General features: G+C 42.3%; 1 pseudogene across 1 annotated transcript in view; it reads left to right on the forward strand.

Annotated features, from left to right (window-relative positions):
- The window catches only part of LOC103350912 (SUZ RNA-binding domain-containing-like), a 64,741-nt pseudogene that overhangs the window by 17,839 nt on the left and 22,361 nt on the right, over window positions 1-24,541 (forward strand). The window contains exon 2 of the transcript XR_016219736.1: window positions 1,475-1,575. The product of XR_016219736.1 is annotated as an SUZ RNA-binding domain-containing-like (transcript). The remainder of the gene's footprint in view (window positions 1-1,474; window positions 1,576-24,541) is intronic.

Consider the following 24,541-nt stretch of genomic DNA (forward strand, 5'->3'; position numbering starts at 1 on the left):
GACAGCAGCTTAACCTGCTGTACCATGATGCTAGCACCTATGGATTATTTCAAACATGCAAAAGTTATAGAATATGATAATAAATACTTAGCATGCATTTTATTTTTTTGAGTATGAGTCTTCTTATTTTTATTTTTTTCTTCCCACTGTACCTGCCTTCCCATCTTCTCTCCCACCCCTCTGCCTCCTCCCTCTCCTATTTCCATTCTTATTTTTCACTAAGATCTATTTTCAATTAACTTTATGCACATGTGATTAACTCTTAAGAGTTCAACAAATAGTATGGAAAAAAAAACTTTCCCTCAACAGTTGAGAGAAGGGCTGTTCAAAGTCATTGCTTCTCAAACTGTCAATTTCACTTTTATAGATTACCTTTTAGGTGCTGTATGAGTTATCACAGATCAGGGAGAACATGTGGTATTTGTCCTTTTGGGACTGGCTTATTTCACTAAGTATGTTGCTTTCCAGTTTTATCCATTTTGTTGCAAATGACCAGATTTCATTTTTATCACTGTGTAGTATTCCATGGTGTACATATCCTGTAATTTCTTTATACAGTCTTCAATTGATGGGCATTTGTATTGATTCCATATCTTAGCTATTGTGAATTGAGGTCTTAGCATGCATTTTCAATGATCTTCAGAAAGTGGCTGATCTCAATCTCTACTCTCTTCCTTATTTTGAAATAAATCTAAGATGTTGCATAATTTTATTGATAAGTATTTTAGAATGTCCATTCCACAACACAGCCTTGGGACCTTTATCTTTCTTAAAGGGAATTGAACTATTCTGTCTAGTCAGTGACAGAATCTACTTTCGATAAGTTGCTGCAGAAAGGCCTCTTCAAGAAGGTAGCATTAACTCTGAGACATAGAGTAATATTTTCCAAATTATCTGTGGTCAAGGACCAGTTTTTCTGTCTTTTAAAATTTTCAGTCAGATGCAGATGAGCATATTATGAAACATAATAAAAATAAATTACGTCAAAAGAAAAATTTGGTAGCCTATGGGCCAAATAAAGTCCGTAGCCTGTTTGTGTGTGATTCTAATACTAAAGATGTTGTTTATTTTGCTTTATTTTTAATTGGTTGGAAAATAATGATATTTCATTACCTAGAAAAACTATGTGAAATTCAAATTCCACTGTCCATAAATAAAGCTTTATTGGAACATAGCCACTCTCATTCATCTATGTTGGGTTTGCTTTCATATGTTTTCATGTTGCAATGAACAGCTGAACAGTTACGATAGACAGTGTGGCTCACTAGCTTAACACAATTGCTATCTGTCTTGTACAGGAAATATTGCCTGACTTTGACAGTAAATTGAAATCCCATTATTTTATCATTATATTTAAGAGATGTAAAACCACTATACCAAATTGCTGTAAAACTTACTCTTAATGTTTTTACATCTCTTATTGTTAACTTGTAAGCTTACAAACTTGCTAATCATCTTCTATTCTCTATGTCAGAGGTGTTCAAAGTCCATGGATCATACCTTGGAGAACTCTGACCTGGAAGGCAGAGGAAGGAGCCTCATAGTGAGACGAAGAAGTGTTCCAGACATGACTAGGTGAGTGCAAAATGGTCATGGGAAAGAACTTGGCCTGATCTAGGCTAGAAGATGCAAGCTTGGCAGTCATGGGCAGGGTTTTCACTGACAGGTATCCTGTTGTCCTACACTATGTTTATAAACAAATTAGAATCTTGTAGGCCGGCGCCGCAGCTCACTAGGCTAATCCTCCGCCTAGCGGCGCCGGCACACCAGGTTCTAGTCCCGGTCGGGGCGCCGGATTCTGTCCCGGTTGCTCCTCTTCCAGGCCAGCTCTCTGCTGTGGCCAGGGAGTGCAGTGGAGGATGGCCCAGGTGCTTGGGCCCTGCACCCCATAGGAGACCAGGAAAAGCACCTGGCTCCTGGCTCCTGCCATCGGATCAGTGCGGTGCGCCAGCCGCAGCGCGCTGGCCGCTGCGGCCATTGGAGGGTGAACCAATGGCAAAGGAAGACCTTTCTCTCTGTCTCTCTCTCTCACTGTCCACTCTGCCTGTCAAAAAAAAAAAAAAAAAGAATCTTGTGCTACTAGTTTTTACATGAATGATTTCTTTTTAAAACCCAGATTTCTGACTTGTGGGAAATCTGAAAATGTAGCACTGAGCAATCTCCTGGAGTAGAGAAGCATCTTCCCATTGGATGAGTTGTGTGTGGGCATCCCAGCCCACCACAGTACCCCCTTCACCTGCCAACAAGAGCTGCGTTGCCCCTATAGACATCTGAGTTTTTGACCCTTGCTTTATGCTGTTAGGAAGGCCTAGGATCAGAATCAAAGTATCCATGGGAACAGGTGAGATGGAAACTGTGTGGAGAGGCAGGTGAGAATCAAGTGTCTCAAGACTAAGAGGTCTTGGAAAAGGAAATAGATAAGGTGCAGTGGAGGGGTTTTATGTAAGGGAGCTCATTAAGGTAACTCGTGTAGGTAACAGATTAAGGCCAAGTATTGTTGTAGGAGAAGAATGGCAAAATGGTGGAAGGCCAGGGAATTGGTGACAAAGATTGCACAAGAGATTGTCAGGGGAACTGGGAAATTAAGATATGTTTTGGAAGAATTGTGAGGACTTGTTGACAGGTTTCAGGTTGGGGTGTGATAGGAGAGAAACCAAGGATGGAGGATGATGTCTAGGTTTCTGACTTCATCCACCATTTGGACAGTGGTGCCATTTATGATGGAGAAAAAGTGGCAGAAGGAGGCTGGAGACAGCGCTTAGAAAAGCGGTGTGGAGCACTGTTTTGGACCCCTTGTAAACTGTATGTGAAATTCAACAGTGAAGGTGCCACATGGGTGCTTGAATGGAAGAGTGTAAAGACTGGCTAAAGGTGTTCCTCTCATCTAGCCTTAGAGGTTAAACAAGCCCTGCCTAAAGATCACTACCCACTGCTCCTGCTGCCTTCACAATTACCCCAACACTCACTGCAGAAAATCCAATAAACAATTATAGAAAACTCTTTTCTTGGGGTAGTTTCTGTCAAGTACAAAAATTATGAAGACCTCTACCCTTTTGAAGCTCCTATTCTGAAGGAGGAAATCCAGGTTTTTAACATTTTAACATTATGAACATTGCAACTCAGTTAATTTTCTCATACTTTCATGGAGGTTCTGCCCTGGAAGTATGGAAACTCGTGTTGATGGTTAGTATAGGGGAAGATGGCAGATGTGTGAGGCAGGTTAGCTCAATGCTGGAAGACTGAGTCAAAGAAATGTGAAAGATATAGGGAGACCAACCTTGGCTACTGGTGGGATGACTGCTGGAGATTAGCCCTTTAATGAATGAAACCCATTTATCCCCAGGCACCTCATTCTTCCTCTCTGGGCTTTGGTTTCTTCTTGTCAATACAACCAACATTTATAATGAATATAGGGTGGTTCTGCATCTCTTTAGGGGAAATGCATTTCCCATGAGATCTATTATGAGATTTGTCTCAATTAACATTTCCAAATTAGCACTAAGTGATACAAATAAGTTCTGCTATCTATAAAGTATCTTGAGTGAACTGAGTTCAGTCTTGAGTATTTGCTCTTGAACCATCATTTAAGCCCCATCTGCTTCAACCCCTTATCAACCTTGAAGAAGTATGATTTTGAGTCTTTTTAAAATTTAACTTCACCATCAACATTTCTGAGGTGCTTCCAAAATCTAAAAGTGGATTCAATAAGTGACCAAGATTTATCACAAGTGTCTTGATATATGTTTGCAAAACCCATTCAACTAGATTATTTTAAACCTTCTAACTCTAACGTCATATAATTTTGAAATACCTATGAATAGAAAGCTGGAAGAAAATCAGTATCTTTTAGAGTCATAGCAGCAACTTATGTCTGGATTAAACTGGGATATAAATAAAAAAGCAATAGACAAAATTACTACCTTTTATATTCCAATTGTTACCATTTAATTTCTGAAACCCCTATTGGAGAAGATAAAGGCATATCCCCTCATACCTTGGAGCTGGGCTGATACACAGCTGTGTCTTCCTTATGAACACAGCTAATTTCATAGAGCATCAACATCAAACAAGGTCATTCTGTGACCCTCCATCATGATCAAGGCAAAAACAAGACCACTCTGTAATCAGATCTCACTGTAGACAAAACATGAACATTATCCAAACCACATAAATGGTCAAAGAGTTTCTATCCTGGCTCATATCAATCACTGCTGCTGCTTTACAATTGAAGTTTAACCTCCTTCATTCTTTCTCCCTTAATACAAATGAAGATACCTAATATTAGAATTATTCCTGCTTCCTTACAGCATCCAATTCATAGCAAAGCTCTACTTCCTTTCCTTTCCTTTCCTTTCCTTTCCTTTCCTTTCCTTTCCTTTCCTTTCCTTTCCTTTCCTTTCCTTTCCTTTCCTTTCCTTTCCTTTCCTTTCCTTTCCTTTCCTTCCTCTCTCTCTTTCCCTCCCTTCCTCCCTCCCTCCCTACCTCCCTCCCTTCCTCTCTTCCTTCCTTCCTCTCTCTCTCTCTCTCTCTCTCTCTCTCTCTCTCTCTCTCTCAAGATTTATTTATTTATTTGAAAGGTTGAATTACAGAGACAGAGAGGCAGAGGTAGAAACATAACTCTTCTGCCCTACTGGTTCACTTTACAAATGCCTGAACAGCCAGGGCTTGGCCAGACTGGAGCCAGGAGCTTCATCTGGGTCTCCCAAATGGATGCAGGGGCCCAAGTACTTGGGTCATCTGCTGCTTTCCCAGGTGCATTAGCAGGGAGCCAGATCAGAAGTGAAGCAGTCAGGACTTGAACCAGCACCCATATGGATGCTGGTGCTGAAGATGGCAGCTTAACCCATTATGCCACAGCACTGGCCCCAGCTCTATTTTCTTTTAACCTTTCAAAATTACCTAATATAAGTTCCAACCCCAAAACACATTTCTATCTCCCACTTACTGAGACACACATGGCTTCCCATGTGTGTATTCCCCCATACTGTGATGGGTAAGAAACCTAATTTGTCCAGCATATGTGTGCTTTTAGTAGCCTCTGACTAGAGAACATTAGCAAATTCAAAGCTAAACTATTCTCTGGAAAATGAATCAAATGGCCAATTGTAAATTGTTTGGTCTCTCAATAGAAAGTCCAGAGATTTCTTGAAGCAAATGTAGTTTGCTTAAATCAGGATGTGGTTTACCTCAATACTTGTGCAATTGTAGATCACTTCATTCAGCTTTGTAAGATTTAAAGATCCTCAAGCAGCTGTTGTCCTGGGAGGGAAGCTCACAGAAGATGGGGTAAGCTACAGATTTTTGAAAATTACCAGATTTAAAAGATCCAAATAGATGAGTATGGATTATCTGAAAAGACCTCAGTCAGAGGATGGGGGTGGGGTTTGAAGGGGCAGTAATGTTCAGCATGAGGACCTGGATGACACAATTCTGGGTATTCTATTGCCCCTAACAATGAGAATGGAAACTTCTACAATTGTATTACACAATACTCCTGAGATAGATGGGTGAAAAATCGCTAGGAAAATCGAGTTCCATTTGGCACAAACAGTGATCAAAAGGGCACCCGAATTGTCAGTGAGCTCAGAATGCTTCACACTGAGCTGAGGAATGCAGGAAAGTCTCTGTAAAGGAAATTACAGCCTCCAGATCCCTCATGCCGCCATGAAAACTGGAACCCACAAATGATGCAATTGTAAAGGCAGCTGGATACTTGCACATAGCACTGTTGGGAGTTAGGATTGAGGGTGGGAGAGATGAGGGTAAGATCCCACCATGAGGAAAATAGAAACCAGGCAAGGAAAATGTACAAACTAATCCTGGTAACAGAAATGAAACTGGTCACAGCTGTTAGCTATAAGAGATGGGAAAAAGCAGTAAGTAGATTCCACTTTTGCATGATGTCTTCCATCAGATATTGTTAAAACACACTTCACTATCATTAATTCAATCCTCTAGCACCATGCTGAGGGTGAGTCAGCCTGTTTTATAAGCAACATGGCCAACTGCGTGACTTATGATTGGGAGGAAAAGCAATCACATGAATAAAACATTCCCCAGCAACTGGCTGTGGCACCAAGTATCACAAACTCATTTGCAAATCCCACATTTTCTTCACTGAAGTTTATCTAAAGTTTAACATTCAAAGAAAAATTTTCTCTCAAAGTGTAGTGTAATGAAATCATTTAATGAATCTCAGTTAAAGAAGAAGTTAGAGGCTGGCATTGTGGCATGGGGAGTAAAGCCACTGGCTGCGACACTGGCATCCCATTTGGATGCTGGTTTGAGTCTCGGTTGCTCCACTTCCAATCTTGCTTCCTGCTGGGAAAGCAATGAAACATGGCCCAAGTCCTTGGGCCCCTGCTACCCACATGGGAGACCTAGAAGAAGCTCCTGGCTTCTGGCTTCTGGCTTTGGACCAGCCCAGCTCAGCTGGTGCAGCCATTTGGGGAGTGAACCAGTGGAAGGAAGATTCTCTCTCTCTCTCTCTCTGTGTGTATGTGTGTGTGTGTGTGTGTGTCCCTCTCTCTTTCTGTATCTCTGCCTTTCAAATACATAAATAAATATTGAAAAAAGAAGTTAAAGAAGGGGTATTCCTTATATAAAGATTGTAGTTTAGCTCTAAAGTTGAGATTCTGTTGAGATACAAAATCACACCAAAATAATTACAGCAACTTTGCCAGGATCTTTCTAAGTGGAGGGATTCCAACTATTTTGTCTATCACTATGGTTAGTATCAAGCTCAGGATGCTGTCCACTTTATGTGCTGAATCAATTCTTATTAAGTAACTACTAGATCCTCAGTGTGTGGCAGCAACTGTTAGTAAAGGTAACTTGTCAATGCCTTCTCAGTTAAAGTGCCAACTCAGCAACCCCAATGATATGTGATATGGGGCATTTTCTTATGACTTTATTTGCTCCTAATATTCCATTCATTCCACCCACATTTTCCAAGTGCCTATAGGATGCTAGAAGCTGTGGTGGATTCTGGGTGTCCAAGGTTGATGAATATCTGGCACATATACTCATTGAGTTTAATCTCAGGTGAAAAAAAATAGAGGTGAAACAAACAATTTACAAGTGGGAATTGACCTACAATGGTGACAAGGACTATGAGGGAGACTGGACAAGGAAAAAGAAGAGAACAGGGAGAATGAGCCTTATGTACTGAGCAAAGGATAGAGGGGAATGACATGATTTTAGGGAAAGGATGGAGAGGGCCACACCAAGTCTTGTAGCCAGTTTTATGGTTGAGTTTTTTTTTTAAAGATTTATTTGAAAAGCAGAGTTACAGAGAGGCAGAGAGAGATCGATCGATTGATCTTCCATCCACTGGTTCACTTCCCAGATGGCTGCAATGGCCTGAGCTATGCCAATCCAAAGCCAGGAGCCAGGAGATTCTTTGGGTTTCCCATGTGAGTGCAGGGGCCCAAGGATTTGGGCCATCTTCCACTGCTTTCCTGGGCCATAGCAGAGAGCTGGATTGGAAGTGGAGCAGCCAGGACTCGAACCAGTGCCCATATGGGATACCAGCACTGCAGGTGGAGGCTTTACCCACTATGCCACAGTACTGGCCCCAAATTTATGTTTTTTATAACTGTATATGTTTAAGGTTTACAGCATAAGGCTTTTATCAATATATATTCAAGGGGGCTTCAAAAAGTTCATGGAAAATTTGTGTTGTCTTTTGATTCTATTTTCCATGAACTTTCTTTTTATTATAATATTTATTTGAGAGAGAGAGGTACATGATGGTGGCAGGGGAGAGCACTCTCCCATTCAATGCTTCACTTCCCAGATGCCTACAACATCCAGCACTGAGTTAGGGTGAGAGCCAGGGGCTGGGAATTCAGCCTAGGTCCCCTACATCAGTACAGGAACACAAATGTGTGAGCCATCATCACTGCCTTTGAGGGTCTGCATTGACAGGAAGCTGGAATCAGGAGCTGGAGCTGGGAACTGAAGCAAGGCACGCCAATGTGAGACATGGGCATCTAAACGACTGCTCTTGCAGACTTTTTGGAGGTCTCATGGGGGGAAAGTGGAGATGATTTTTTGATGAATGATTTAGTTTAAAATCTTGGCACTGACCAATTGCTGCAAAGAACTGAAACACCTAGTCACAAGGTTGGGCATGAAACAGCTGGGAGACCTCATTCCCTACATGTCTCTTTCATGGTTGTAGTCAGGTAGCTAGTTTTGTGTGTCCCAGTGAGTCCTGACCTTGACCTGCTTCCATTGGAGGAGAGCCTGGTTATTGAGGCACCAGCCTGCCACCGTTCTCTTAGCTAGCCTAGTTTTTCCTGAGTGTGCATTTTTTAAAACCTAGAAACCTTTTATTAAGATATACAAACTTTATACATTTCATGTATACAAATTTAGGAACATAGTGATTCTTCCTAGCCTACCCTCCCTCCCACCTGTACTTTTACTCTTCTTCTCCCTCTACTATTCCCATTCTTATTTTTTACGAAGATCTATTTTCAGATATCTTTATACACATAAGATTAACCCTACGCAAAGTAAAGACTTCAACAAATAGTATGAAAAGAAATGTTTCTCAACATTCGAGACAGAGGCTGTTCAAAGTCATCACATCTCAAAGTGTCAATTTCACTTCTATAGATTACCTTTTAGGCATGCTATTAGTTACCACAGACCAGGGAGAACATATGATATTTGTCTTTTTGGGACTGACTTATATCACCAAGTATAAGAGTTTCCAGTAATATTTATTTTGTTGCAAATGACAAGACTTCATTTCTTTTTTCTTTTCTTTTTTTTTTCTTCTGTGTCGTATTCCATGGTATACATGTAACAAAATATCTTTATCTAGTTTTCAGTTGGTGGACATCTGGGTTGATTTCAAATATTAGTTATTGTGAATTCAACTGCAATAAATATGGAGGTACAGATAACTATTTGATATGCTGATTTCATTTCCTTTTGGAATGGAATGAATGAAATTTCCAGGAGTTAAATGTCTGAATCATACGGTAGGTCTATATTTAGATTTCTGAGATATCTTCATACTGTCTTCCACAGTGGCTGGACCAGGTTACATTCCCACCAACAGGGGATTAGGATACCTTCTCCCCCACATCATTGCCTGCATTTATTGTTTATTGATTTCTGTATGAAAGCCATTCTAACTGGGTGAGGGGAAACATCATTGTGGTTTTGATTTACATTCCCTGATGACTAGTGATCCTGAGCATTTTATCTTATGTCTGTTGATCATTTAGATTTCCTCTTTTTGAAAAATTCCTGTTCAAGTTATTCCCCTATTTCTTTCTTTTTTTAAAAATTTATTTATGGCCAACGCCGCGGCTCAATAGGCTGATCCTCCACCTAGTGGCATCGGCACGCTGGGTTCTAGTCCTGGTCGGGCACCGGATTCTGTCCCGGTTGCCCCTCTTCCAGGCCAGCTCTCTGCTGTGGCCCAGGAAGGCAGTGGAGGATGGCCCAAGTCCTTGGGCCCTGCACCCCATGGGAGACCAGGAGAAGCACCTGGCTCCTGCCTTCATATCAGCGCGGTGCGCCGGCCGCAGCGCGCCAGCTGTGGCGGCCATTGGAGGGTGAACCAACGGCAAAAGGAAGACCTTTCTCTCTGTCTCTCTCTCTCGCTATCCACTCTGTCAATAAATAAATAAATAAATAAATAAATAAATAAAATAAAAATAAAAAATAAAAAAAAAACTATTTATTTGGGGCTGGTGCTGTGGTATAGCCAGTAAAGCTGCTGCCTACAGGGCCAGCATCCCATATGGGTGCCGGTTTGAGTCCTCGCTGCTCCACTTCGAATCCAGCTCTCTGCTATGGCCTGGGAAAGCAGTGGAAGATGGCCCAAGCACCTGGGTCTCTGCACCCAAGTGGGAGACCCAGAAGAGTCTTCTGGCTCCTAGCTTCGGATCAGCACATCTCTGGCTGTTGTATCCAATTAGGGAGTGAGCTAGCAGATGGAAGACTTCTCTCTGTCTCTATCTCTCCTTTCTCTAACTTTCTCTCTTTCAAATTAAATAAATAAAGCTTTTAAAAAATAGAGGGAGGGAGGGGGAGAGGGAGGGTTAGGTCTTCCATACACTGGTTCACTCTCCAGGTGGCTGCAATGGCCAAAGTTGCATCGACCCAAAGCCAGGAACCAGAAGCTTCTTCCGGGTCTCCCATGCAGGTGCAGGGGCCCAAGGATTTGAGCTATCTTCCACTGCTTTTTTTTTTAAAAGATTTATTTATTTATTTGAAAGTCAGAGTTACACAGAGAGAGGAGAGGCAGAGAGAGAGAGGAGAGAGAGAGAGGTCTTCCGTCCACTGGTTCACTCCCTAGATGGCTGCAACGGCTAGAGCTGGAGCTGGAGCTGTGTCGATCTGAAGCCAGGAGCCAGGAGCTTCCTCAGGGTCTCCCACGTGGGTGCAGAGGCCCAAGCACCTAGGCCATCTTCTGCTTTCCCAGGACATAGCAGAGAGCTGATCGGAAGTGGAGCAGCCAGGACTAGAACCGACGCCCATATGGGATGCCAGCGCCTCAGGCCAGGATGTTAACCCACTGCGCCACAGCGCCGGCCCCCTTCCACTGCTTTTGCAGGCCACAGTAGAGAGCTGGATTAGAAGTAGAGCAGCCAAGACTTGAACCAGTGCCCATATAGGATGCCAGCAATGCAGGCAGTGGCCACCTGCTATGTTACAGTACTGGCCCCTGCCTATTTCTTAACTGGATTGTTTGTTTTGTTGTTGTTGAGTTTCTTGAGCTCTTTATGGATTCTGGATATTAATCCTTTATCAGTTGCATAGTTGGTAAATATTTTGTCCTGTTCTGTTGGTTGCCTCTTCACTTTACTGAGCATTCCTTTTGCAGTACAGTAACTTCTCAATTTGATGTAATCCCATTTGTTAATTTTTGCTTTGATTGCCTGTGTCTCTGGGGTCTTTAACAAGAAGTCTTTGTCTATGCAAAGGCTTGCCGAGTTTCCACAATGTTCTCTGATAATTTGATGGTATTGGGGTGTAGATTTAGATCTTAGATCCATTTTGAGCTGATTTTTGTGTAAAGTGTAAGGTAGGGGTCTTCCTTCATAGTTCTGCATGTGAAAATCCAATTTTCCCAGCACCATTTGTCGAAAAGTCTGTCTTTGCTCCAGGGATTGGTTTTACCTCTTTGTCAAAGATAAGTTGGTTGTAGATGTGTGGATTGATTTCTAGAGTTTCTATTCTGTTCCATTGGTTTAACCATCTGTTTTTGCCAGTATCAGGCTGTTTTGATTATAACTGCCCTGAAGTATGTGTTGAAAGCTGGTATTGTGATTCCTCTGGCTTTGTTTTTGTTGTATAAGATTGCTTTAGCTATTCAGGGTCTCCTGTATTTATATATGAATTTCAGCATCATATTTTCCAGATCTGAGAAGAATGTCATTGGTATTACATTGAATATGTAAATTGCTTTCAGTAGTATGGACATTTTGATGCTATTGATTCTTCCAACCCATGAACATGGAAGATTTTTCCATTTTTTGTATCTTCTTCTGTTTCTTTCTTTGACGTTTTGTAATTTTCATTGTAGAGATCTTTGACCCCTTGGTTAAATTTATAACAAGGTATTTGATTTTTTTTTGTAGCTATTGTGAAGGGGATTGATATTAGAAGTTCTTTCTCAGTCATGGCATTGGTATATAAAAAGGCTATTGATTTTTGTGTATTGATTTTATATCAAGCTAAACTTTATATGAGTTCCAATAGTCTCTCAGTGGAGTCTTTTAATCCCCTACATATAGAATCATGTCAGGGCCAGCGCTGTGGTGTAGTGGGTAAAGCCACCGCCTGCAGATCCAGCATCACATATGGGCAGCGGTTCGAGTCCCAGCTGCTCTGACCCAGCTCTCTGCTGTGACCTGGGAAAGCTGTAGAGAATGGCCCAAGTCCTTGGGCTCCTGCACCCATGTGGGAGACCCAGAGGAAGTTTCTGGCTCTTGGCTTCAGACCAGTACAGATGGAAGACCTTTCTCTCTCTCTGCCTCTCCTTCTCTCTCCATGTAACTCTGACTTTCAAATAAATAAATAAATAAAAAGAATCATGTAATCTTCAAATAGGTATAGTTTGACTTCCTCCTTCTACTTTGTATCTCTCTGATTTCTTCTTCCTTACTAATGACTCTGGCCAAAACTTCCAGGACTATATTGGATAGCAATGGTGAGAATGGGCATCCTTGTCTGGTTCCAGATCTTAGTGGGAATGCTTCCAACTTTTCCCCATTCAGTAAGATGTTTTCCATGGGTTTGTCATCAACTGCCTTGATTGTGTTGAGGAACGTTCCTTCTATATCCAATTTGCTTAAGGTTTTCATCACGAAAGGATATTGTATTATATCAACTGCTTTCTCTTCATCTATTGATATAATCACATGATTTTTGTTTTTCAATTTGTTAATGTAATATATCACATGATTGACTTGAGAATGTTGAACCATCCCTGCATACCATGGAAAAATCACAACTCATCCAGGTGAATGATCTTCCTGATGTGTTGTTGGATTTGATTGGCTAGTATTTTGTTGAGGATTTTTGCTTCTATGTTCATCAGGGAAATTGGTCTGTAGTTCTCTTTCTCTGTTCTATCTTTTGCAGGTTTAGGAGTTAAGGTAATGGTGGCTTCATGAAAGGAGTTTGGGAGGATTCCTTACCTTTCAATTGTGTTGAATGAATTAAGAATAATTGGAGTTAGTTCTTTAAATGTCTGATAGAATTCAAAGGTGAAGCTGTCCAGTCTTAGGCTTTTCTTTGTTGGGAGAGTCTTTATTACTGATTCAATCTCTGTCTTGGTTATGGGTCTGCTTAGGTTTTCTATGTTTTCTTGTATCAATTTAGGTAGGTTATATGTGTTCAAGAACCTATACATTTCTTCTAGATTTCCCAGTTTATTGGCATACAGCTCTTTGTAGTAATTCCTTATGATTTTTTTGTATCTGCTGTTATATGTCCTTTTTTATCTCTGATTTTATTGAGTTGGTTTTCTTCCTCTTTTTCTGACTAGTTGGGTCAATGGTGTGTCAATTTTTTAAATTATTTTCAGACTTATTTATTTTTTATTTATTTATTTTGAAATCAGAGCCAGATTGAGAGAGAGGGGGAGAGAAGAAAGAGTCAGTCTTTCATTTGCTGGTTCACTCCCCAGATGGCTGCAATGGCTGCAGCTGTGCTGATCTGAAGCCAGGAGCCAGGAGCTTCTTCCAGGTCTCTCACAGAGGTGCAGGGTCCCAAAGACTTTGTCCATCTTCTGCTTTCCCAAGCGCACCTCACTGATCCAAAGGCAGGAGCCAGGTGCTTCTCCTGATCTCCCATAGGGTGCAGGGCCCAAGCACTTGGGCCATCCTCCACTGCACTCCCTGGCCACAGCAGAGAGCTGGCCTGAAAGAGGGGCAACCAGGACAGAATCCGGTGCTCTGACTGGGACTAGAACCCAGTGTGCTGGCGCCACAAGGTGGAGGATTAGCCTACTGAGCCGCGGCGCCAGCCTGCTTTTTTTTTTTTTTTTTAAGATTTATTTATTTATTTGAAAATCAGAGTTACATAGAGATAGAAGGAGAGGCAGAGAGAGAGAAAGAAAGAGAGAGAGAGAGAGAGAGAGTCTTCCATCTGCTTCTTCACTCCCCAATTGGCCACAATGGTTGGTGCTATGCCAATTCGAAGGCAGGAGCCAGGAGCTTGTTCTGGGTCTTCCACGTGGGTGCAGGAGCCCAAGGACCTGGGCCATCTTCTTTTCCAGGCCACTCCAGAGAGCTTGATTGGAAGTGGAGCAGCCAGGACTTGATCCAGCACCTATATGGGATGCCAGCACTGCAGGCAGTGGCTTTACCCACTATACCACAGTGCCAGCCCCAAGCATAGGGTTGTATCAGCTATGCTGGCATAGTCTCACCCTCACCTTCTCTCCTCCAAGACAACCAGTGCCTGAGTGCTAGCCCCACTGGGTGCAATATTCATCTGCATTGTCACAAGAACCACAAAGTCCTCAAAGTGAGCATGGATCCCATAACAATGACCCACCACAGGCAACCAGAGCACCCCAAGCATATAGAACCATTCACAGTGACTGCCCAGAGACCCAGACACACCTGTGCCCTCCCATGCAGCCACAGTGTTTCCAGTGTGTTCCACAGTCACAGGTTGCTGAGGATCCACTCTGCTCTGCCATTTTGTCCCATCCACAGAGATGCAGAGACGCTTTCAGGACCAGCAGCCTGTGGGTACTCTGCCTAGACAGCCTAAGCCCCAGAGGCTGTGAAGCACTGGGAGGCTTGGAGCATCTCACAGTCCTACTTGGGCACCTTGCCCCTGTCAAGCCTCCCAGCCAGACTCAGGTGTCTCCTCTCGGGTGGTTGCTGGGTGTGTGGACATGAGCTAACACAGCTGTTACGTATGTCTTAAAATGGTGCCTGCCCTCTCTTAGCTAGTTAAGGGATGCCAGTGCCAGGTGGTTAGGGAGAGAGAAACATGCCCCCTTTGTTTTCCTCTAGATTGGCAGGTACTCTGGACTCATGCCAGTCTTTTCCCACAGCTTTATCGCCAGTGTCTTGGGCTGCTACAATCTAGTCTCATTTCATGCTCCAAAGTTGATGCCAAGGCTCTCAGCTGCTGGGGTCCTGTGCTCTGTCTGTGCCTGTGTTGTGCATCCACACACTTCACATAGATCCACAGCATCCCTCTATCTTCCATAGCATTTCCACTGCCATTTTCTCCCTAACTCTTTCCTGAGATTGCACTCTCTCCACTTTTTTTTTTTTAACCATCTTCCCCTTGACTAGAGCAATTAGTTCCCTCCCTAGTCCACCATCTTGAAATCCCAACTTATCTTTCAACTACATTTTCCTGGAACTTTTTGAAGTATCCTCCTATAGCATATGCTACCATTTCTTTATCTGGTCATCCATCCACAGACATGTAAGTTGTTTGCATTTCTTGCCTACTATAACTATTGCTGTCGTGAACGTGAAATGGCAGACAGCTCTGTGGGATACTGCTTTCATTTCCTGTGGGTGTAAGAGCTTTAACGTCAGGGTAGCCCAACAACCCAGCCCGAGGAGTCACTTGACTGGACTTGTGTCTTTCAAGTTATCATACAGGCCCAATGTTCTTTTTCAATTAGTCTTCAGAGTCCACAGCCTCCGTTTGTAACAGCCCCATGGATCAGACATATGCATGGAAGGCTGGCACACGCTGCTAAGTGCCTAGCAAAATGGTGGCTAATGTTTACTTCATGTTTAATCTGAGACAGGCATTATGTTAAGCTCATTACATGCATTAATTCATTGAATTTCCATTCAGTCTGTGAGGTGGGTGCTATTTTTATCTCCAGTTTTACAGAAGGGGGTTATGAGGCACAGAAAATCTTAAGTAACTTTGACAAAGTTATGGAGCAAGTGAGGGAGGCACAATTCACACCCCAGCAGGCTGGCTCTCAAACCAGCTGCAGTGGAGGTGAGGGGAATTAGGATGCACCACTACCGGATATGCCGCTTGGCTTAGAGAACATTTGGAGTTGAAGGCCATTCAGAAATCACAGATTCAGGCAGAGCTCTCTGCCCTCCTCTTCTCTGCCTCAGAACAGAGCACCAGTTTTCCTCTGTGACAGTGTCCCCATGCAAAAGTAAGAACTGCTTTTATCATCAGAGATGGAGAGTTGACTGGGAAATGCGTTTGCACACAGATCCTATTAGACTAACCCTTATCTTCTGATAGCTCCTCCATTTATTTTCTGGTCAGCTTTCCACATTTATTGTCCTTTAAAACCAATCCCCTTTCTGTGTTTAAATGGCATATAAATCCACAAGTCTTAACTGCTTCTTTAAGTTTTATCTCTCTTCTATGAACTCTAATGGGTATAAATAGAATATGGGTGCTTTTCTCTGTCAATTTTCTTTTGTTAGCTTAATTCACAGGCCCACAGGTGCATAAACTAAGAGGGCAGAAGAAATGCTTTTCCTTCCTCATAGTACTGATGGGAGTCTAGAGCACAGGGGTATTGGTCAGGTCACATGACCACATGGCTACCCCATGATTCAGATACACCACACCCCATCTCCTAAACCACCATGAAAATGCTTTGGTGACAGAAAAAGTTCATGAAGAAAGCATCATCAAACACAACATAAAAACAGACCCTTCTTTCCCAACTCACTTGGAATCTGCTTTCCCAACCTTGGCCTCTCTTGTTACTGATGAAGAAAGTTTTCTTAAAAATTGAGGAGAGTTTATCTCCTGGTCCCACATTAATCCCAGACTCCCTGCTGCTCCAGGGAGTTATAGCTGTTTCCATGAATGTACAACCTAGACACAGGCCAGGTGTGGTCATCTCTTCACTGGCACCCCTGGGAGTCCCAGACTCTCTGACAATCTTTTCACTCTCTTTCTGGACCTGCTGAGGGACCTGAATATGAATATTGCCTTGTGTTTTCCTCCCTCTTTCCCCGACATACCTCTGTTGGAGACCTGACCTGACTTTCTGTACCATAGCCACAGCTGATTCACGATGAAGATAACACCTGTAAGTCATTGTGCAGAGACTGTTATCAGGGCCAAAACCCGATGTCCTTGAATGCTACAAGATACTGGCTTTATAGAATTCTGCCCTCGCAGTTCCCCAAGTGTGGCAAACAGACTTACAGGAACAGACTAATTAGAAACTTGTTAGAAATGGCAGGCCTCACCCTAGGCTGTCTGAATCAGAAGCTCTTAGGGCAAGGTGCACCAGTCTTGTTTCAAGGGAACCTGATGTTTCTGAGCCATTGATCCAGCAGAGTCAGCAAACTCAGGCCCTGAGGCCAAATCCAGACTATACCTGATTTGCACAGCTTACAAGCTAAGAATTTTTTTTTTAATGTTTTCAAGAGGTTGGGACAAATAAATTGAAGAACAGTATTTTGGAACATGAGAAAATTATTTTAAATTCAAATTTCAGTGTGCAACAAATTTTATTAGAAGCCAGCCACAAGCATTTATTTCTGGGGTGTCTCTGGCTGCTTTCCAACCACAATGGCAGAGTTGATGAGTGGAACCTAAAATATTTACTGTCTGGCCCTTTGAAGAAACAGTTTGTTGGCCCTTGCTCTGGGCAAAGCTCTTTTGAGATCTACAGTGTTTACTGAGGTGCTGCAGCTATCAGCTGCACCTCAAACTCAGCTAGTTACGTACAGGGGAAATTGTCGTCCCAGGCTTCAGTCCACAGATCCAAGCCTGTGCCATCAAGTGAAATTATTTGTGTCTCTAAACGATGGTGAAAATGGTTCTGGGATTTAGAAAAATATCCAGAGGCACAACCGGCCTCATATCCGAATAAATAAATGGGGTCCTTGTAACCCAGAACTGTTGCTTTCATTGCCAGAAATTTTGCCAGATATGCCCAGCTGGTGTTTACCTATGTCTCTGTATGGCAAATGCAGAGCAGGTAGTTTGGTTTTCTCTTCTGTAGATGTCCATGGAGAGAATTAGTGGGGTTAGGAATTTTCAGGGTTTTATCTGAGGAAGGTTAAGCTTAGCTTGAGCTGGGACTCAGCTACAGCACAATGAATGAAAAGTTTTACAGAGACACCATTCCCTGAAACATGCTATATCCACAGGGTTCTGGATAGACTTGAGGAAATTCCATTAAATGTAAGTAAAATCTATCTGTAGCTTTGGATTTAGGTTATAGAGTCTCAAGATATGAGGCCACACAGATAGTTAGGTCATTGAGCATCTTATATGATATACCATGGAAGCTGGGAATTATTCAATATACAACTGACATCATGGAAGTATGTATTTTAAGAAGGAAGGAATAACATTTTCCTTAATGCCAAGTTGTGGTGCTTCTAGTGATACAAAATAATGTTCTTGCTCATTAAGAAATCAGTCATATAAAAAAATTTTTGATATTTACACTTTACATTGCAAATTAAAATGAGGAGTTTTAAAATTATGAATCCAAGAGCAAAGTACCTTAAACTTGGACCTGTGTGTTTGCAGGTGTGACCCTTTTCCCAACTTCCCAGACACATATGACTCAATAGGTCCAAACAGGTATATCCACATGGATGACTATTGATGCAGAGAGTCGGGACTACCCCAAGGGAATCCCTCTATGTGAAGAGGGCAGCTCAGATAGGAAGACCAGCTGTGACAAGGCCAGTAGGCAATAGTTTTGTCTGCTTAGGGAAAGGCAAGTTGTTAGTGTGGTTGGAATTTAAGATTCTTACAGATGATAAACAGTTAATAGATGATTGTCATGAAGGTTTTGGGTTCCAGAGCAAGCCAGTGATCAAACTTCAGCTCTAGTACCTTTCTCTGAAGGGAGGAGAGAACTTCCACTTTGACTATGGCCTTGTCTAAATAAGGTCAGAGTTGGTGAACTCAAGAGGCTTCCATAGCCTTGGCAGCTCATGATAAGAGCCTCAGGTGATTACTGACATCATAAATAAGAGTGGCAATTGTTAAATGAGCAACAGGAACCACTGTGCACTTACTCCCCATATAGGATCTCTTTCCTTAATGTGTTGCACTATGAGAATTAATGGTAAAACTAGTCTTCAAACAGTACTTTATACTTTGTGTGTCTGTGTGGGTGCAATCTGTTGAAATCTTTATTTGGTATATACTAAGTAGATCTTTGGTATATAAAGATAATTGAAAATGAATCTTGATGAAGAATGGGATGGGAGAAGGAGTAGGAGACGGGATGGTTTGCAGGAGGGAGGGTGGTTATGAGGGGAAAAAGGCACTATAATCCAAAAGTTGTACTTTGAAAATTTATATTTATTAAATAAATGTTTTCTAAAAAAAATTCAGCTCTATCCTTGCTTCCCCGGTGTTCCTTAATCTCTCTCCCTCTCAATTTTCCTCACTGCTCAAATAGGGACAATGATAGTGACTTCTTCACAGGATTGATGTGAAGTTCAAACAAAACCATTCATGAAAAGAGTTTATCATGATGCCTGGCTCATTGTGGTCAATAAATGTTAGTTTCTAGGACTTTTAAATTATTATTGCATATGAATCCATAACAGTTAAGCCAAAACCAAATGAAAGCTTTGTTAACATTGGGAAGTTAAATTCCAGTCAATTGTATCCTGTTAAAACAAAAGGACAGAATCTAGAAGAAGGAATATATAAGGAAGGGTTCAATAAGTTGATAATAGTTATGTCACTATTGTTGGCAGAGAAACACTGAATGTAACTGAAAGGAAGTCTGGTTACTGGAAAAGATGGCCCCAAATCAGGTCACTTTGTCTGAGAAGAACACATTTACTTACAGGAACAATAAGCAAATCGACTTTCCTGCAAATCCAGAGACAGGATACACTCTTTTGGGCAGTTCCTCCTGAGGATCTCAGCAACCAGGAATCCTGGGTTTAATGACTTGCGATAGCAGGGAACTGGGCCACCAGCATCAAACCCCACCTCCTGGTAGGGAAGGGGAAAGCCAGACAGGTAAAGCGATTGTTCAAGAGTTTGGAGCCTGTGAGAGGTTGAACCAGGACTGGATGCTGGTCTTTGGACTTGCGTGTGTGCTATTGTGGAATATTTCCTCAAGCTCTGGTCATGCCTGGGAGCCCTCTGCTCCTGGGGAAAAGGGGCACACTTGCATTATGTGTGATATGTCATAAAATATTGGTTGATATTATCAGTTAAGGTGCAGAAATGTACTACATACTTACAACTATTGAACAGGTAAATTAGTGAATTCTGGGAAAATCAGTTCACATTCTATCTACACTCAGAAGTGTTTTATTGATTAGTGAGAGTAGTCATGTTTCTCACACTCTGATAATCTTCATGATTTTAGCTGTATCTGACTTGTATTATTTACTTAAATATGTATAAATAATCAACTTTTTCTCTGATCTGGGCAAATTTGAGTAAACTGATGTTGCAGCTGTAAGAAAAACCAGACATAGTGTTAAGATTGCATGCTGTTATGCTTTCTTATCTGTGCATTCATGGAAACTGGGCAGGTCCCAGTGATAGATACATTTTCTGCAGGTCAATGGGCCTGTTGTGGACTAGGTGGTGTCTAAAAATCCCTATTCCAGGCTTCTGCCTTTTACCTAGAAAAGTATTCTAAGTACAGGCACAAGTACAACTTACAAAGTGATAAAGTTTATTTAAAAAGGTGAGGAAGTCACAGACGGGCCATGTTCAGGAATACAGTAAGCCAGGAAGGGAAAAGGAGAGAGGAAGAGGGAGAGAGGAAGGGAGAGGGAGAGGGAGGTTTCAGTAACCTGTCTCTTCTGAGTCTGTGGGAGGAGAGAATGCCCCTCCCTGTTGCAGGGCTTCTTATGAGCCTGGAAAGGGAAGTGGTTACATGGTATCACCCCAAGGTCAAGGGGGGAACATCCTGGGGAAGGGGTCATTTGATTGACAGGTGGGCGGATAGGATTATGTGGGACAGGAGAGATGTGGTTTCCAGCTCATGGCCCTAATCTAGCTACCTGCCTTATCCCATATCAGGTCTAGTAAGGCTGATATATTTTCTGTTGGGTAACTCCTTGGCTAAAGGCCACTATTGTGTAACCATGTATAAAAGGAGCCAGCCTTTGTGGGCTACTGCCACCATGTTATGGTCACCTATGCTGCTATTGCTGCAGCTGACTATATAAAAAAACAACCTATCTACCTACAGCTCTGCACATGTTTTTCAGTTCTCAGCCCTGCATGTCTCAATGTCCCTGTCAACTGAGCAAAGCTCTGACAACTGGTGCCTTGGTTTGATTAAGTATTTTAAAGCTGTACTTGCACAAGCTTATTGGAATCAGCTAGTGGTGAGGCTGCATGAAATGACCTAGGCCCAAGCCCTGTGACTGTCACCAACTCAATCTATGGGTCTGGCTTTGGGCTCAGGGGAATACACTGGCTCCTTCATGCTCTTTAGGTAGAATATCTCACTTCATCATCACAGGAAATGAAAAATAATTTATTCATTTAGTAAATATTTGTTGAGCACCTACATGTGCCATGCTCTTAACCGCGAGGAATGTTTGCATCATGTTTCACATTAAAAACTGAATCTCAAATTTCATTTTATCTTTTTTTTAGATTTATTTATTTGAAAGTCAGAGTTACACATAGAAGGAGAAGTGGGGAGGTGGTGTTCCATCCACTGGTTTATTCCCCAGTTGGCCACAATGGCTGGAGCTGCACCTATCTGAAGCCAGGAGCAGGAGCTTCCTCCAGGTCTCCCTTGTGGGTGCCAGGGCCCAAGCACTTGGGCCATCTTCTACTGCTTTTCCAGGCCATAGCAGAGAGCTGGATTGGAAGAGGAACAGCTGGGACTTGAACTGGTGCCCATATGGGATGCTGGCACTGGAGGCGGCGGCTTTACCCATTACACCACAGCAGTGGCTGCTCATTTTATCTTGTATTAATTCAATTATTTCTTGGCTATGCTAATTTCCAATAAGACAATGGCAAGCTAATTCAATCAAAAATGAGGAAGTTTTTTTGAAAGAGTCATGAAAATCAGTATTCTTTGTTAACCAAAGCTTACAGAAACAAGTGACATTCCATATCTTTTGATTGTTCTAGTGGACTGCAGAATCCATATCAAATATAAACCAGATAGAAAATGAAAAAAGAAAATGAAGCAAAAAAATGGAAATGTCCCCAAACCAGAAAGAATAGAAATGTTCTATAGAGTGAGGTATAGATTTGTCTACAGGTCCTAGCCTTATTCCTGTGAGAGAAGGTTCTAGAGAAATTATCCCTACTCATGCTCTAGGGCAATTTCTGGCTGGCTCATGGAGGATTATCTGAAATCCAGTTTTTCCTAGAACTGCTGGTAGGTTACTTGTGAGGAATAGTGCCTACCTAGAATCCCACTTCCTCTCCTGCCTTTGACCTCTAGTTGCTTATTCAAGGTGAGTTCAAGAGTCTGGGTCAGAGCCCTCTGAATGGCTAAGGTTCCCTTGTTCTAATAAAAGCATAAATTTGGTTTAACCAAATTATGTGTCAAATGATGTGCCTGAATGTTACCTGGACAATTTTTACCTCTATGTAGAATTTGTAGTGTTTACAGAAAGAATGTCAATTGTCTGAAACAAAGTTAAACTAAATTCATTTGAGTCAAATAAGATGACATAAAATATTTTAAAAAGTTCTGAAACACAGGAAATGCTTCCAAAATATGTTCTAGATCATCCTGTCCCTTTGGCTTCCTTCCTCTGTACTGAAACTGTAGCTGGGCAGACATGAGCCTGTATGTCTGAGAGGAGCAGGAAAAAAATGGGAATTTCTGTGTGATGGAACAAGGTGGCAAGTCTTGGAAACAAATCAGTATTTGCATATCAAAAGTTGTGCCATTGTTCGATAACCCCATTGGGTTGGTCCCAGCCCTCTCCTGGGGGCAGTTTAGGGGAATCTCATCTGCCCTTCATCAAGGAGGCTATTATGAGGGATTTCACAGCCATTAATGCCTCCACCCAGCAACATCCCAGAAAGAGTATAGGGGGAGAAGAAATAGGCCCACACCCAACATCCATAAAAACACCAGTTTGATTGCAGACTGGGCTCTGAGTTCTTTACTGAGAAGCCAGCCTGGTCTGTGAGGTGTACTCTCCTCATTGAACTTTGCTAGCATGCTTACCAGTACTCTGATACTTAGTGTCTTACATCTGAATTCTTTCTTGCATGAACACAAGAGCCCCCAGAGCAGCTGATCCCCAGGGACGAAACAATGGATGATAAGGCTGCCACAAAATACACCAGACACCAGAGTAAGGGAAAGGGTTTATTGGAGAAAACCCAGCAGACGGAGGGAAGGGACGAAGAAGGAGAAAGAGCGCAAGTGTCTGGGAAGTGGGCCTGATATCCCTTTTCCAGGGGGTGGGCAGGGAAGTAAGAATAGTGAATCCCATTAGGATTGGGGTGGAGCTTGATACCAGTGGTTGGGCCATGGGGTCGCCTGGCTTCCAGCAATGGTGGCAGGGGCTAGGGCCTAGGATGGTGTCAGGATGTAGAATGTGCTGTAGATAAGACTGCACCATTTTCCTAACAATGGACCCAATCAAGATTTTCACCACTTCTCTGGCCATTGGGGGCTTGTGTTGGTGCTGGTGGTTGGTGCTAGTATAGGGACCTCAGTTCCTCGGCAGAAGGACAGGGATGATCCAGATTGAGAAACACCCATAGCTGATTTGACGGAGCTATAGTTTTCCCAAAGTTGATGATAAAGCCATATATTTTATTCTTCCAGTAGTTTAATGAATGACAGGTTCAACTTTAACCCAGACTTAACAGGTCTCCTGAGATCTGTAGCCAGGGACATACTAATTTCTGTTACATGAAAACCCAAGTTACTGTAGAGCTAAAGGAAAATATCTAAGTTATACTTGGAGGCCAGAATATAAATGGTTCAGTGAATTATTCTCCTGAATATGAGAATAAAGAATAGTCTGTATAGGGCTTTTGTCTCAGGGTAACTTTAGAAAATCTCTTTTCAGTTGTATAATGGTAGCTTAATCTGAGATGTGGTTTCTCTTATAGAGAGAATCTAAAACCTAAACTCTAAATCTAATCAGAGATCCAATTATAATGTAATTAGCCCTCAAGAATAAAGCAGGGATAGTTTCACTCTTTTCTATACACATAACCCCACCTCCCTAAACTCATGGAGCCACACCCCTACACCCCTCCAAGCTCACCTGGGTAATTCCTTCAGATGTAAACTTGAAAATGACTTTTGGAGAGATTTTCAGAAATTTGTCAGGAAATCTGAGCATATGCGATCACCAGAAACATTGCATTTATTCATTATTTTCCCCCTTTAATTGGTCTGATTTTATGATCTAAATAATTGTTTTTTGTTAATGTCTGAAGGTTCTTTGGACACTAAAATCTTGGTGTATTAGTCACTGTTTTCAAGTTTCTTCACTTGTATTTTTGTATTTTGTTTTGTATTTTGGCAAGTTCCCTGTTAGCCCCATATAAACAGGAATCTATTTGGAAAAGTAGATACAAAGGGCCGGTGTCTTGGCTCAATAGGCTAATTCTCCTCCTGCAGCGCCGGCACCCCGGGTTCTAGTCCTGGTCGGGGTGCTGGATTCTGTCCGGTCGCTCCTCTTCCAGTCCAGCTCTCTGCTGTGGCATGGAGAGACCAGGAGAAGCACCTGGCTCCTGGCTTCAGATCAGTGGATCAGTGCAGTGCGCCAGCTGCAGCAGCCATTGGAGGGCGAACCAACAGAAAAAAAGGAAGACCTTTCTCTGTCTCTCTCTCTCACTGTCCACTCTGCCTGTCCAAAAAAAAAAAAAAAAAAAGTAGATAAGTAGATACAAAGAAGACAAGAAATATTCATTTTTAAAAAAGACTTTTAAAATAAATTAATCTTTTTATTTATTTGAGAAGCAGAGTTATAGATGGGGGGAGAGAGAAAAAGAGAGAGAGGGAGGGAGGGAGGGAGGGGAGGGAGGCCTTTAATCCACTGGTTTGCTACCCAAATGGCTACAATGACTGCAGCTGGGCCAGTCTGAAGCCAGGAGCCAGGAACTACTTCCAGGTCTCTCTGTGGCTGCCGTGGTCCAAGCA

The sequence above is a fragment of the Oryctolagus cuniculus genome, chromosome 13 (assembly GCF_051225735.1).
Source record: "Oryctolagus cuniculus isolate XC-2025 breed Fujian yellow rabbit chromosome 13, ASM5122573v1, whole genome shotgun sequence".
NCBI classification, from domain to species: domain Eukaryota; kingdom Metazoa; phylum Chordata; class Mammalia; order Lagomorpha; family Leporidae; genus Oryctolagus; species Oryctolagus cuniculus.